Raw genomic sequence first — 13,604 nt, 5'->3', positions numbered from 1 at the left:
AATCCTGTTTGCAAATCAGTGTTTGTAACCATCACAACCTGCCTTCTTGGAGAAGAGTTGGGATGCCCTGGTTCATGTCTTGGCTAACGTGAAACTACTTAAATTATTTTTATCTCATTATGAAAGTTTATCAATAAAAGCTGGCTGTATCATAAGTTCCTTGCTGATCTCCAGTGATCAGCCCCTAACCTGTTGCTGCCTTCACTATTTTTCATCAATTCCCTCTAATTCTTTTTGTCCTGAGTTTTGCTCCATTACTAAGGAGGAAAGCCCAAACAGAATTTTCCTTTTAATAGCAGTGTAAAGTAGTGTTTTAGTAGGAGGCAAGTTTCAGAGAGGGCAAAGAACTTGCTCCTAATCATCCAGTTATTAGTAGAGGTAGGACTAAACTTAGGTTTTCTGATTCTTGAGCTTTTCCTATTCAACAGAGATTCTCTCTCTCTCTCTCTCTCTCTCTCTCTCTCTCTCTCTCTCTCTCTCTCTCTCTCTCTCTCTTCTCTCTCTTTCTCTCTCTGTCTCTCTCTCTCTCTCTCTCTCTCTCTCTCTCTCTCTCTCTCTTCTCTCTCTGTCTCTCTCTGTCTCTCTCTCTCTCTCTCTCTCTTTCTCTCTCTGTCTCTGTCTCTCTCTGTCTCTGTCTCTCTCTCTCTCTCTCTCTCTCTCTCCTCTGTCTTTTAAATATGGTTTTATTATTTTTTGTTTATACATGTACATTAATTTTTTTAAATACACATTTCTTTATGAATCATATTAAGAGAGAAAAATCAGAACAAATGGGAAAAACCACTAGAGGAAAAAAAGAAGAAAAAGGAAAAAAAAAGTGAACATAAGATATATTGATTTACATTCAGTCTCCATAGATTCTCTTTTCCTTTGAGGACAGGAATCAAGTCTTCAGATTCTCTTTATCAGAACCTGATCCTAGTCAGGATTAAACAAATGGAGATGAAAGATTGTCTTAAGTACTTGAAACCCCTTGAGCCACAAGATAAAAGAAGGAACGAATATTTTTTGGCCCAAAAACTAGTAGTAAGTTCTTCACTCCTTTCTTTCTAGAATTCTTCTTGGACTCTCTAATCTCTAGGGAGGGGGGAGGAGGGGGGAATTGGTTTTTTTTTTTTTTTTTTTTTTTTTTTTTTTTTTTTTTTACCTTCAGAAACTTAAATGGTTGTCTATGTCTGAGATGATTCTGGCTCTGGATCTACTCTTTTGTTAGTGAAGATACTGCAGGTTTTAAAAATCTGGAAAAAAATTGTAATTACTCAGGAATTGAGCTACTGATTCCCCAAAAAGTAGCAAATCACCCATTTGCCTACTGTAGATGATGATTGATGCTCTTATTCAGGGCTGGTCTGAGGCCAAAGGGGGGGGGGGGGAAACCTTTAAGTTCTTCCCAGTGCTCTGGCATTAGGTATTATGTCTCTTTATCCCTCATTCTCCTCTGCTTTTTGTTTCTCCTCTGTTCTGTTTCCCTGCCATACTAGCAAAAATTTTCTCTGATAATCATTTATACTTAAGTATAAAAGAATAGCATTTTTTCCTAAAGGGAAAAATATCTTGAAAGAGCTTCTGATTTCAACAGACCAGAAAAAAAGCTCTGAGATATTACTACTTAAACTTTTTGGTCTCAAAACCCCTTAAAAATTAAGGACCCCAAAGAGTTTTTTAAAATATGGTGTATACCTATTGAAATCTACCATATTAAAAAATTAAAACTGATAACATTTATTAATTCATTCTAAATGACAATAATAAAATTAGTAGATGATAACATTAAATAATATATAGACTTATATAACAAGGGGTGGGAGTGGGAGGGCTCATGACACAAAAAAGGTTAGAATTTTTATCCTAAATTTAGTTATGGGGGTGCAAGTTATTATTATCTTTCTCCTAGGACAGAGCTGAGGCAGCCAAGATGCAGAGAGATAAAGTGATTTGCCCATGTCAGGGAGTAGAAGGGCTGGGATTTAAATCCATGCCTTTTAACTCCTTATCTGGTTCTCTCCTCCTACTCCAGGCTACCTGATGTAGACAGTTTATGATCAGATTTGCAGCTTGTCCAGGTTCATGGAGCTGGATACAAGCCCAGGATGAACAGACATATCAACAGGCATTTATTAAATGAATATTAGTGCCAAGCATTCTGATGTTAATGGAGATATAAAAACCAAAAAATGAATACTTTTTGCCCTCAAGGGGTTTACCTTCTTTTGAGAGAGAGATAACATGTACCCCTATAATTATATATAAACTAAATACCTAAGTACAAGATCAGTGAAGGCAAAGCAGTGGTATGAATTAGTAAAGTTCTTCATTTGTCGCCAGGCACACTCTGGAATTCTCCACCAGAACCCAGAAATAAATATCTTTAATCTGAAAGATAAATTTGAAATTTACATCTCAGAAGTCCCTTCTGCTCCTGCAGCCCTTCTCTCTAATTGGATAGCTCCTCCCAGAATACATCTAAGGAAGAGACCCAAGTAAACAAAGGCTTCATTTCTCCTCTGACTGAAATTCCTTCTCCTCTCTGACTTCACATTTTTCAGCTTCTTTTTTTATATTGCCTTACCCTATTAAAAAGAAAGCTCCTTGAGGTAAGGAATTATCTTTCTTTTTATTTGTATGTTCATTTCTTAATACATAATAAACATTTAATAAAAGCTTGTTTGTTGAATATGTGACTATAGAGGAGACTGAGTTTTAAAACAACCTGGGAAATCTAAGAAGTGATGTTAAGGTGAGAAAAAATTCCAGGCTGGTGAAATATCTCCCACATAGAGATGGCATATTATGTGAAAGTGACATGGAAAAAGCTAATTTGACTGGATCATAGAGCATGTAAAGGAGAATAATAGATAACAAAATTAGAAAGATAAATTGGAAAGGTCTTAAATGACAAAGTAGTTAACTCTAGAGGTAATAATAAGGGGCCATTAGAGTTTACTGAGCAATGTAGTAAGAAGATCAGATCTCTGCTTTAGAAAAATTACTTTGACAATAATGAGGAGGATGGAGTAGATGGGATAGAGACTGAAAACAGGGAGACCACTTAGGAAAGAATTGCAATAGCTCAGGCCAAAGGTACCTGTGATCTCTTGGAGTAATTTATAAAAGTATCTCTGGATAAGAGTCTATGTGGAAAGTAGATTTCACATATGTCAGTCCAGGCTTCTTCTGGGAAAAGCAAAAATTGCCTCCTCTTCTTGTCACACCTCTAGGGCTATTAGGTACACACTGGCAGAAAGGGTAAATCATAAAGGATTTCTGTGGAAAAAAAAAAAAAAAAGAATCTCTGTGCTCTTTCTTCCAATCTGTAAGCCAGCCATTGATAGTAACCTTGCTTGAAAGCAGTTTTTCATCTGCAAAGAAAGAAGGAAAAACTAAGAGTATAAGCAAAGAGCTCAAGGATTTTAGCACTGGAACGGAAAGCAATGGTTCCAATGGTAGATGTCAGAGATTTCTTTACCAGACATGTTGGTTGATTTTTTGGGCATTGTTAAAACTCTATTGGCTTAAAGTTAAAGGCATTATCTTTAAAAAAAAAAAAAAAAAAGTAGCATCCCTTTGGGTTATCCCTCCACACACACACTAAATTGCATTTTAGGCTGTGGCCCTTACACAAGTTTAAGGCACTTTGAGTCCACATTCATAAAACTTTAGCTTGCAAGTACCCATCAATGTGATTATTTTTCAGCAGTCTTACAGAAGAACAAAGTACACTTACCAAAGCATAATAAAAAAAGATTTACATTAGAGTATTACAAATATACCTAGAATTGAGGAAAGTGGGTATACACAGAGGGCTCAGGAAAAGGTGTGTGTATATATGTTTGTGTATGTGCATAAGCAGGGAACACATATGGCCAAACCATGTTCTAGGAGGAATAGCATTCAAGACTGCAGGTATGCTCGTATTCTCATGCTCTGCTGCTGATCTTGGTACTGAAGTCTCTGCCAGTTGCTGCCTACTGGTAACTTCTAGATATTGCTTCTACTTCTCTACCATCTGGCTCAAATTAAATCATTGGACACATCAAGGAGGATGTTGCTCAACAATTTTGTGTGCTGCTTCAATCAACCAATCAATAAGCTTTTATTAATCACCAACTATGTGCCAGGCACTGTGCTAAGAGCTGGAAATATAAAAAGAAGCAAAAGATAGTCCCTGATCTTAGAGAATTTATAATCTATACGTAAAGCAAACTATATTTGGGATAAATAGGAAATAATTAAAAAGAGGGAAAGCATTGACATTAAAAGGTAGTGAGAAAGGGTTTCTGTAGAAGGTGGGAATTTAGTTAGGACCTAGAGGAAGCCAGGGAATTCAGTTTTCAAAGTGGAGATGGGAGGGCGTTTTAGTCATGAAGGACAGCCAGAGAAAATTCCCAGAGCAGAGAGATGGGGTTTGTTGTTCACTGAACAGCTAGGAGGCCAGTATCTTGAAGTAAAGAATAAGAAGCCTAGAAAGGTAGTAGGAGACTAGGTTATGAAGGATTTTGAATGTTCCCTGCCAGACACTTCTGGCTTCCATAGCCGGACTCCCTCAAGGAACCAGCCTCACCATTTCTGATCACTTGTATTCCCTGTTCCAGTTGTGGAGTTCTACTTTCTAATACTTCTCCAGGAAAGGCTGGGATCCAGGAAGTTTTATCTTGATTCCCATAGCAGACTATCTGAAACTACATGTATTCTATAGTCATATGTTTCCATTGCAAGCTGCTATTGCAAAAAGGGGATGGAGGAAAAGAAAAATCCCCTTTCTCTCTTTGATGTATTCTGTAAGAGCTGTAAGCAAATCTTCAAAAGCTGAATAATTCTATAATTGGTTCTCAACTGATTGACAGGGTCAGTTCTACTATTAAAAAACCCAATATTTCCCTTTGCCCACATAAATTAGTAGGGATAGAAAAGGCACTAGGACAGTTCCATTGTCTCTGACAATATCCAACTAGTTCCTTTCACCCCATTAACATTCTGATACCCTTAATTTAACCAACTTGATTAGAGAACTCAAATGACCATCCTTATATAGTGATATTTGAATTTTCAAATGCAAAGAAATTTGTCCCAATGGAAGCATCTAATTAATTCAAAATATTTTCCTTTTTCCTTTTCCTCACTGATCTACATACTATCATAAACTATCATGAAGCTAGAAGAAATTTCAGAAATCATCTGGCATTCATCCTTCATTTTACAATGTGCACCTAGGTGACCAGCCAAAGATTTCATAGACTAATTGGTGGAACAGCTATTCTTTGAGACTTAGCTTTTAAAATATCCATCTCTTTGATGAAGACTTTTCTTGACCACTCAGAATCAATATTGATGAGTTCAGGGTAATAATTCCTAGCTCTAAATGATATGTTTGGGGTTTAGCACCAAATGATGAGATTGATATAGTCAGTAAATAAAATGTTGGGGTTTGGTCATGTGAAGAATTTACAATGGCCATTCTTTTTGGCAAAAAATAGGTTTATTTGGGAGAAGGTATAGACAAAATGAAGAGAAACAATAGACACTACAAATGGTAAATATGAAATAGATTTGGGAGAGTATATCTTTAGCAAGGAAAGAAATTTTAACAATTAAAAATGGAAAGGATCAGTTGCCTAGTAAATTCACAATTTAACCAGGAGAAATGAAATACTCCATGAGGTAGGAGTATACTATTGTTTGATAGGCTAAATCCATAGAGAAGTTTAGCTCCTCCAGAAGAGTTAGCTAGCTGTAACAAGAAGAAGAAAGACAGCCATGAAGCATGATGGAGGGATGAGTGGAAAAACACCATGGCATGGGGGAAGAATGAGAAGAAAAACCAACATGCTGCTGTGGCTGACTAAACCCAAGAGGGATTCAGCAAAGATGGCATGGGCCATGGACAGATTTGTAGGGGAAATTTAACCTTGGGGATCTGATATAACTTGATTTTCTAAATGGACACAGTAAAGTGGGGCTACCCACGACCTTCACAATAGGTGAGACTATAAGGTTGAACTGATGCCCATCAGTGTCCTTCTCTGCTTTACCTCAGGGAGTAATTTTATCAATACTTCAGTCTTTCTCTGAAAATCTCAGCTAGTTACTAAGGAAGTCATCATGGTTTAGCACCTAAAAATTATCTAATTGCTTTGCCTTTTCATTTTACTTGAAAAAATTGAGGCACAAAGAGGAAAAGGGACTTACAAAAGATCCTGAAGTTAGTAATAAATAGTCTGTCTCTTACAGTGACTTAGTCTATAAAATACCAATGTGTAGAGGTCACAGTCAGTGGGGGAACTCTGGGTGAGGTATAAGACCCTTCAGCCCAGAGAGAACCTGCTGACAATGTCTGGTTCGGCTCCCCGTTTCCCTGAAGGGCTCTCAGCCTTCCTGAGAAATCAGGGGGCAGTGACAACTTGTGTTGTGATTGAGGCAGAGTGATACCAGATGGAAGAGTGATACCAGGTGGCAAACTACGTACAATAGCAAGTTGTTCATGTGGTCCTAATGCTCAGTGTTATTTTTGTTACAATATAAAAAGGGGAAAGTCCTTGAAATAAATGGACTCCATTTTCCCACCATCCTCAGGAGTCCCGCTTCATCACTTCTCCACTAGGAAGGAATATTGAATCACCCAGGTTGGGGGCTCTAGAAAGCACGACACAACACCTATGTATTGTTGTATACCAATGTTTGATACAAGAGTCTATGAAGTATCATTGAATTTAGGTAGATGGATAATAGTGTTGATGATAAGGTCATGAGATACACTTCTTCAGTAGCAAGTGACCATTGCTACTGAGGTTTCTGATCCATTCCTTCCAAGGACTCCCTGAGATGTCTGGTAGTCTGTCTCTACTCTTGCATTAAGGTCGTCCAGAATTATAAGTTTGTCCTCTTTTGGCACATTGTTGATGAGGTTCTCTAGGTTTTCATAATTTTTTTTTTTTTTTTACCTCATCAGGATTCATCATGGTAGGAGCATACAGAGTGTTGTGGCATTTTCCCTGTAAATGGCAATCTCCTTGTCATGAACCTATGATTCACTCCTTTGGTAGACATACAAGCTTGTTGACTAGATTGGTTTTGATCACTAAATCTGTGCCAGCTTCACAGTGTTTTTCTTTACTGTATCCACTCTAGAAAATGTGTATCCAGCTCCAGCTGGCCTTCATTTGCCAGTCTTATTTCACTCAGAGCTGTTATTTGGATGTGAAATCTGTTGAGTTCCCTTGCAACAATAGTTTGTCTTTCAGGTCTGCTGAATTTTTGTGTTATCCATAAGCATGTGCAAATTCCAATGGTGAGTAGAATAATTTTTGTAAAAGTTTTTGTATAATGTGTGTATGTGTGTGTGTGTGTGTGTGTGTGTGTGTGTGTGTGTGTGATTCCCATCTACTGTAGTAAGCAGATTAGGTTTGGGTGAAATATATACTTGTTAGAGTATCTTTTCTAGCCCTCTTTTCATACTAGGAGGTGAGCAGTACAGTTTTTTAAAAAGGCTGCTCAAGAAAACATTTTTACATTCAAAAGTTCTGATAAAAGGCTTAATTTCAAAAATAGAGAATTGACTCAAATTTATAATAATTTAAGTCATTCTACAATTGATAAATGGTCAAAGGATATGAATAGATAATTTTCAGATGAAGAAATTAAAACCATTTCTAGTCATATGAAAAGATGCTCTAAATTACTATTGATCAGAAAAATACAAATCAAGACAACTCCTCTCAGATTGGCTAAAATGACAGGAAAACATAATGATGAATGTTGGAGGGGATGTGAGAAAACTGGGACAGTGATACATTGTTGGTGGAGTTGTAAATGGATCCAACCATTCTGGAGAGCGATTTGGAACTATGCTTAAAAAGCTATCAAACTGTGCAAACTCTTTGATCCAGCAATGTTTCTATTGGGCTTATATTCAAAGATTTCTTAAAGGAGGGAAAGAGACCTGTATATACAAAAATATTTGTGGCAGCCCTCTTTGTAGTGGCAAGAAACTGGAAACTAAGTAGATGTGCATCAAGTGGGAAAAGACTGGATAAGTTAGGATATATAAATGTTATGGAATATTATTGTTTTATTAAAAAGATCAACAGGATGATTTTAGAGAGGCCTGGACAGACTTACATGAACTGATGCCAAATGAACTGAGCAGAACCAGGAGATCATTATACATATCAACAAGATTATGTGAATGTCAATTCTGATGAACATGGCTCTGTTCAACAATGAGATGATTAAAATTAGTTCCAATTGTTCAGTGATGAAGAGAGCCATCTACACTAAGAGACAGGACTGTGGGAACTGAGTGTGGACCACAACAAAGCATTCTCTTTTGGTTGTTGTTAGCTTGCATTTTGTTTTCTTTCCCATTTTTTTTTCGTTCTTGAGCTGATTTTTCTTGTGCATCAAGATAACTGTATAAATATGTGTATATGTGTGTGTGTGTGTGTGTATGATTTAACATATATTTTAACATATTTAACAAGTATTGGACTACCTGTCATCCAGGAGAGGGGGAAATTTGGAACAGAAGCTTTTGCAAGGGTTAATGTTGAAAAATTATTCATGCATATGCATGCATTTTGCAAATAAATTTTGTAAATTTATTTTGTAATTTTTTGTAAATTTTTGTAAATAAATTTTGTAACTTTATAAATTTATAAGAAATTTGTAATTAAGAAGATTTAATTTAAAAAAAAAACAAGAAAAAAAGAAAAAAAATTATAAATTAAAAAAAAACTATCACAAAAAAAGAAAAAAAATGAAAGGATCAGCATGATGATTTTAGAGAAACCTGAAGAGACTTACATGAACTGATGGCTAAGTGAAGTGAGCAGAAGCAGATTATTGTACATGGCAACAGCAAGATTATAAGATGATCAATTCTGATGGACAGTGGCTCTTCTCAACAATGAGACAATTCAGACCAGTTCCAATGATTTTATGATGAAGAGAGCCATCTACACCCAGAGAGAGGACTGTGGAGACTGAATGTGAATCACAGCATAGCATTTTCACTCTTTCTGTTATTGTTTGTTTGCATTTAATTTTCTTTCTCATTTTTTTCCTTTTTGATTTGATTTTTCTTGTGCAACAAGATAATTGTATAAATATGTATACATATATTGGATTACTTGCTATCTGGGAGATGGGGGGAGGAGAGGGGAAGGGAATTAGAACATAAGGTTTTGCAAAGGTTAATGTTGAAAAATTATCCATGAATCTCTTTTGAGAACTGAAAATCTTTAATAAAAAAAATAGAATAAAAAGGCTTCTCAAACACTCAGCATGCTGCTGAATTCTGGTGTTTCTTCAGTCCAGTGTGAAGATGATGCTATGGCTTGGGTTGCCTATGTGCAGGGTTGTGACAATAGCTCCCAGTGAATCCTCACCTGCTACTTCACCAATTGCCTGTCACCACAGGTCTTGGAGGTAGATAAAAATGGTAAAATGATATGGGTGACGTCTTTTGAATTGCACAAAAATTGGATTTAAGTGAGAAAGAATTATATTAAATCATTGCTCTCTATCTCTCTTCCAGAGTCGAGTCTAGTGGCAAAGTCAAAATGAGTATGCAATGGATGACCTTGGTGTCTGATGTCTGACCAAGCTCTAAGCACTCCACAGCACCTACTTCAGCCGCCTTCATGGCTAGTAGAACAAGTTGTTCTCCATTCCCCCATTCCTCAGGAGGAGTCTTCACTTGGCATGGATACTCCTACCCATGGAAGGCCCATTACCCTCAACCTGGTTTAGCATGTTTGCTGAAATGGTTTACCACCAAAGGCTCAGCAAGTCCTCATGCCAGAGGTGCTGGTCTTCCCTGAACACACCCTACAATCCCCTGCTGCTTGTGCTAATTTTGGCTTAACAGTTAACACCATGAAAACATAATTTCTCCATAGCCAGCACCTCATCATCCAAATGTAGAACCATTGGTTACAGCAAAAGGAAAAACACTGAAACACTTACCTTAGCAGTATATTTTCCAAGGAAGTACACTTAGATGATGAGGTTGGTGCACCCATTCCCAGAACTAGCTGTGCTTAGAAAACTCCAAAGGAAAGTGTGGGGGAGAATGATATTAATCTGCCTATTAAACTGAAAGTCTACAGAGCCTTTGAGCAAACCTCATTGTTGTATGTCTGTGAAACCTGACAGTATTCCAGCACAATGCCAGGAAATTAAATCACTTCCATTTGGATTGTCTTAGGAAGATTCTGAAGATCACTTGGTGAGATAAGTACCAAATATGGAGTCCTTTCCTGGACTGAACTGCCAAACATTCAGCTACAGAGAAGGCAAGTCCAATAGGCTGGCCCTGATAGTTTGAGTGTCAAATTACATTTTCTTAAAAGACTATTTTGCAGAAAACTCACATAAGGTGAGCACTTACATGGAGGTCAGAAGAAGTAATACGAGGACACTACTCAAGGTCTCTGAAGAACTTTGGAATTGATGGCATCTGGCAAAGGATCACCCAGCATGTATCAAAGAAAATGCTGCATACTATAAGCAAAGCAGAATTACAATAGTTCACAAGAAATGTGAGATGTGCACATTTAGAGACATCTCCCCTCCGATGTCGATATGGACTCTTTGTCCCCAATCTGTGGAAAAGCCTCCTGAGATCATATTGGTCTAATCAGCCACAGTCGGACACACTGTACCTTGACTCCAACATAGTTATTATATCATTTTGTTCTTTTTCAAGAACAAAGGACAATAACTAACCAATATGTATTTGTATATACACCTTCCAGTGGAATGTAAGATCTTGTGAACAAGGACTATTTCTTTTTTTGGTCTTTGTAGTCCCTGTACTAGTACAAGTCCTACTGTGTAGTAGGCATTTAATAAATACTGAAAAGATTGGAATAGTCTAAAAGTAGAATGGAGGAAGAGAAGGGGGTCCCTTTATCAGTAGGTGATAGGTGATGCAAGGTCACTTTTCTTGGATGTACAGGTTGGTGATCACTGGGATTCCTTTTAATTCTCAGAGTCTGTGAATAAGAGTACTTGCCCTTTGCCAACTTTTTTTTTTTTTTTTTTTTTTTTTTTTTTTTTGGAGAGAAAGAAGGGGGAGGAGAGAACTGGGTATAAATGGTGGCAGTTGTTCCTTTGGATATCAGCTTAGATTTGTTTAAAGATTGGGATTGCATTTGTAGGGGAAGCCGAAGGAGGCAGAGCCCCAAAGCCAAAACACCTAGGCTGTCTCACTTTATCACCTTGATAAGTGTTTTTCATTCTTCATTTGGAATCTGTGCTGCTGTTTTTATGTGTTAATTCTATAGATAATAGCCTGCCACTCGAATGCTTCTTTTCATCTTCAAAGCACTCAGAAAAGTGTTAATTAATTCTCTAACACCCATGTGAAGAAGGTAAATATTATGGGGAGGGGGGAGGAAGGCATGCTTTACAACTGGTGAAATCTAGGCTTGAAAGTTAAGTAAGTGGCCTTAAGGCTCACTTTGGAGCAGATAACTCAAGTGAGCAATCCTGACTCAGAGTTCATAGAAATCACTCATAGAGTCTCTCTTATGCTATCTGCCCAGTCACCTTCTATCATGACCAGAGAAAGTCACAATCTGATGTGAAAATAATCTCCAACATGGCTCAGTGGAAAGACTGAGTTAAGAAACCTGAGTTCTAATCTGAGAGTTCTTGTTGACTGACTGACCTTGGGGGAAAGTCACTTAGGTCTCTGAGCTTCTGTTTTCTCATCAGTAAATTAAAAGTTGAATAGTCAAGTCCTTTCCAACTACAATATTCCAAGAATCTGGGTTCAAATCCCAGAGTTCTTAATGGCAGTGTGAATTTGGGTAAATGAAGACCTATGTAAGTCTCAGTTTCTTTATCTGTAAAATGAAGTCATTGGAACTGGAGAATCTCTCTTTGAAATGCAAATCCTGTGAAATGTGTTATAACACTATTGGCTATTTGTCTACATTTAATCCTAAGTACTGATGATCCATTAACCCCTTTGTTTATAGAAAGGACATAGAGAAATGTGACTGAAAAGAAAAAAGTGAGAGAGACAAATGCAGACACAGCTATTCCATATCATTTCCACTGGTGCTTCTCTTACTAGAGTTCCGGCCATTTTGATCTTGGAAACTCAGGAGAGTTCAGCCCTCCTGACTCTGTGAGACTTGAGCAGACCAGAGCTTTCTACATATCACTCTCCTACTCAAAATTGTTACTAATGATCTCTTACTGGCCAAAACTAATGGCCTTTTACCAATCTTCTTGACATCTCTGCAGCTTTTGCCAATCACTCTTCTCCTTAATACTCTCTTCTCTCTAGGTTTTCCTGACAGCACTCCCTCCTGGTTTTCATTCAATTTATATGAATATTTCTTCTCTGTCTCTTTTGCTGAATCTTATTCCAGATTGCTAATTGTGAGTGTCACTTGGTACTCTATTCTGGACTTTCTTCTCTTTTTCCTCCATATTTTTTTTTGGTAATGATATCATTACTTTCCATAGACACAATTATTATCTTTATGTTGATGATTCTCAGATCTACTTAGCCAGCCTTAAACTCTCTGCTGACTGGCAGTTTCAAATTTGCAACTATAGATTAGATAACTGGAACTGGGATGTCCCATGGACATTTTAAATTCAACATATCTAAAACTGAGCTGGTTATTCCTCTCCTCTCCCCCCCCAAAAAAAACCCCTCTCCTTTCTTCCTAACTTCCTATTATTATTAATAGTACCACCATCTTTCCAGTTACCCAAGCTTACAACTTGGGTTGATATCATCCTTAATGCCTTTTTTTCATACTCATCCCTATCCATATCCAATCTGATGGCAAGGTCTGCTGACTTTAACTTCATTACATTGCTCACATGTGCCTCCTTCGCTCTGACACTGCCATCACTTTGGTATGGTCTCACATCACCTAGACCACTATAAGAGACTATCACAATGCTCTCTCTGCTCCAGTCCATCCTTCATCCAGCTGTCAAAGTGATCTCCCTAAAACAAAGGTCTGACAAGTCACTCCTGGGCTAAACTCTTGTGAGTTCTTATCACATCCAAAATCTAATATAAAATTATCTGGCATTCAAAGCCCTAACGCCACCTTCTTAATTTTCTGTCACCTTATATCTTTTACCCCTCTGCACTGTCATCCAGAGGCACCGACTTACTCATTATTTCTATCTCCAAACTTTAGGCAGTTTTTAGGCCTGGAATGTTCTCCCTCTTCATCTTTGCCTCCTGGCTTTCCTGGTTTCCTTCAAGTCCCAGCTAAAAACCCACCTTCTATAAGTAGGCTTTCACTCATTCCCTTGATTTATTATGTTGTATTTATCCTTTATATAGATTGTTTTCTATGTGGTTGCCTGCATGCTGACTCCCTCACTAGAAAGAGTTCCTTGAGCACAGGGACTTTTTTGCCTTTCTCTGTCCATTGGACATCCAGTTCAAGATGTCTAATAGGTAGTTGGATATGTGAGACTAAAAGCCAGCAAAGAGGTTAGGGCTAGATAAGTAGATCTGAGAATCATCAACATGAGGCTAATAGTCGAATCTCTGGAAGGTGATATTGATGGGGGTTGAGGTCCCTTTAAGATTCCTCTCTGACTGCCCAGGGCTGACCTTG

Source organism: Sminthopsis crassicaudata, chromosome 2 (genome assembly GCF_048593235.1).
Source record: "Sminthopsis crassicaudata isolate SCR6 chromosome 2, ASM4859323v1, whole genome shotgun sequence".
In the NCBI taxonomy this organism is placed as follows: domain Eukaryota; kingdom Metazoa; phylum Chordata; class Mammalia; order Dasyuromorphia; family Dasyuridae; genus Sminthopsis; species Sminthopsis crassicaudata.
This window is presented reverse-complemented; position numbering follows the sequence as displayed.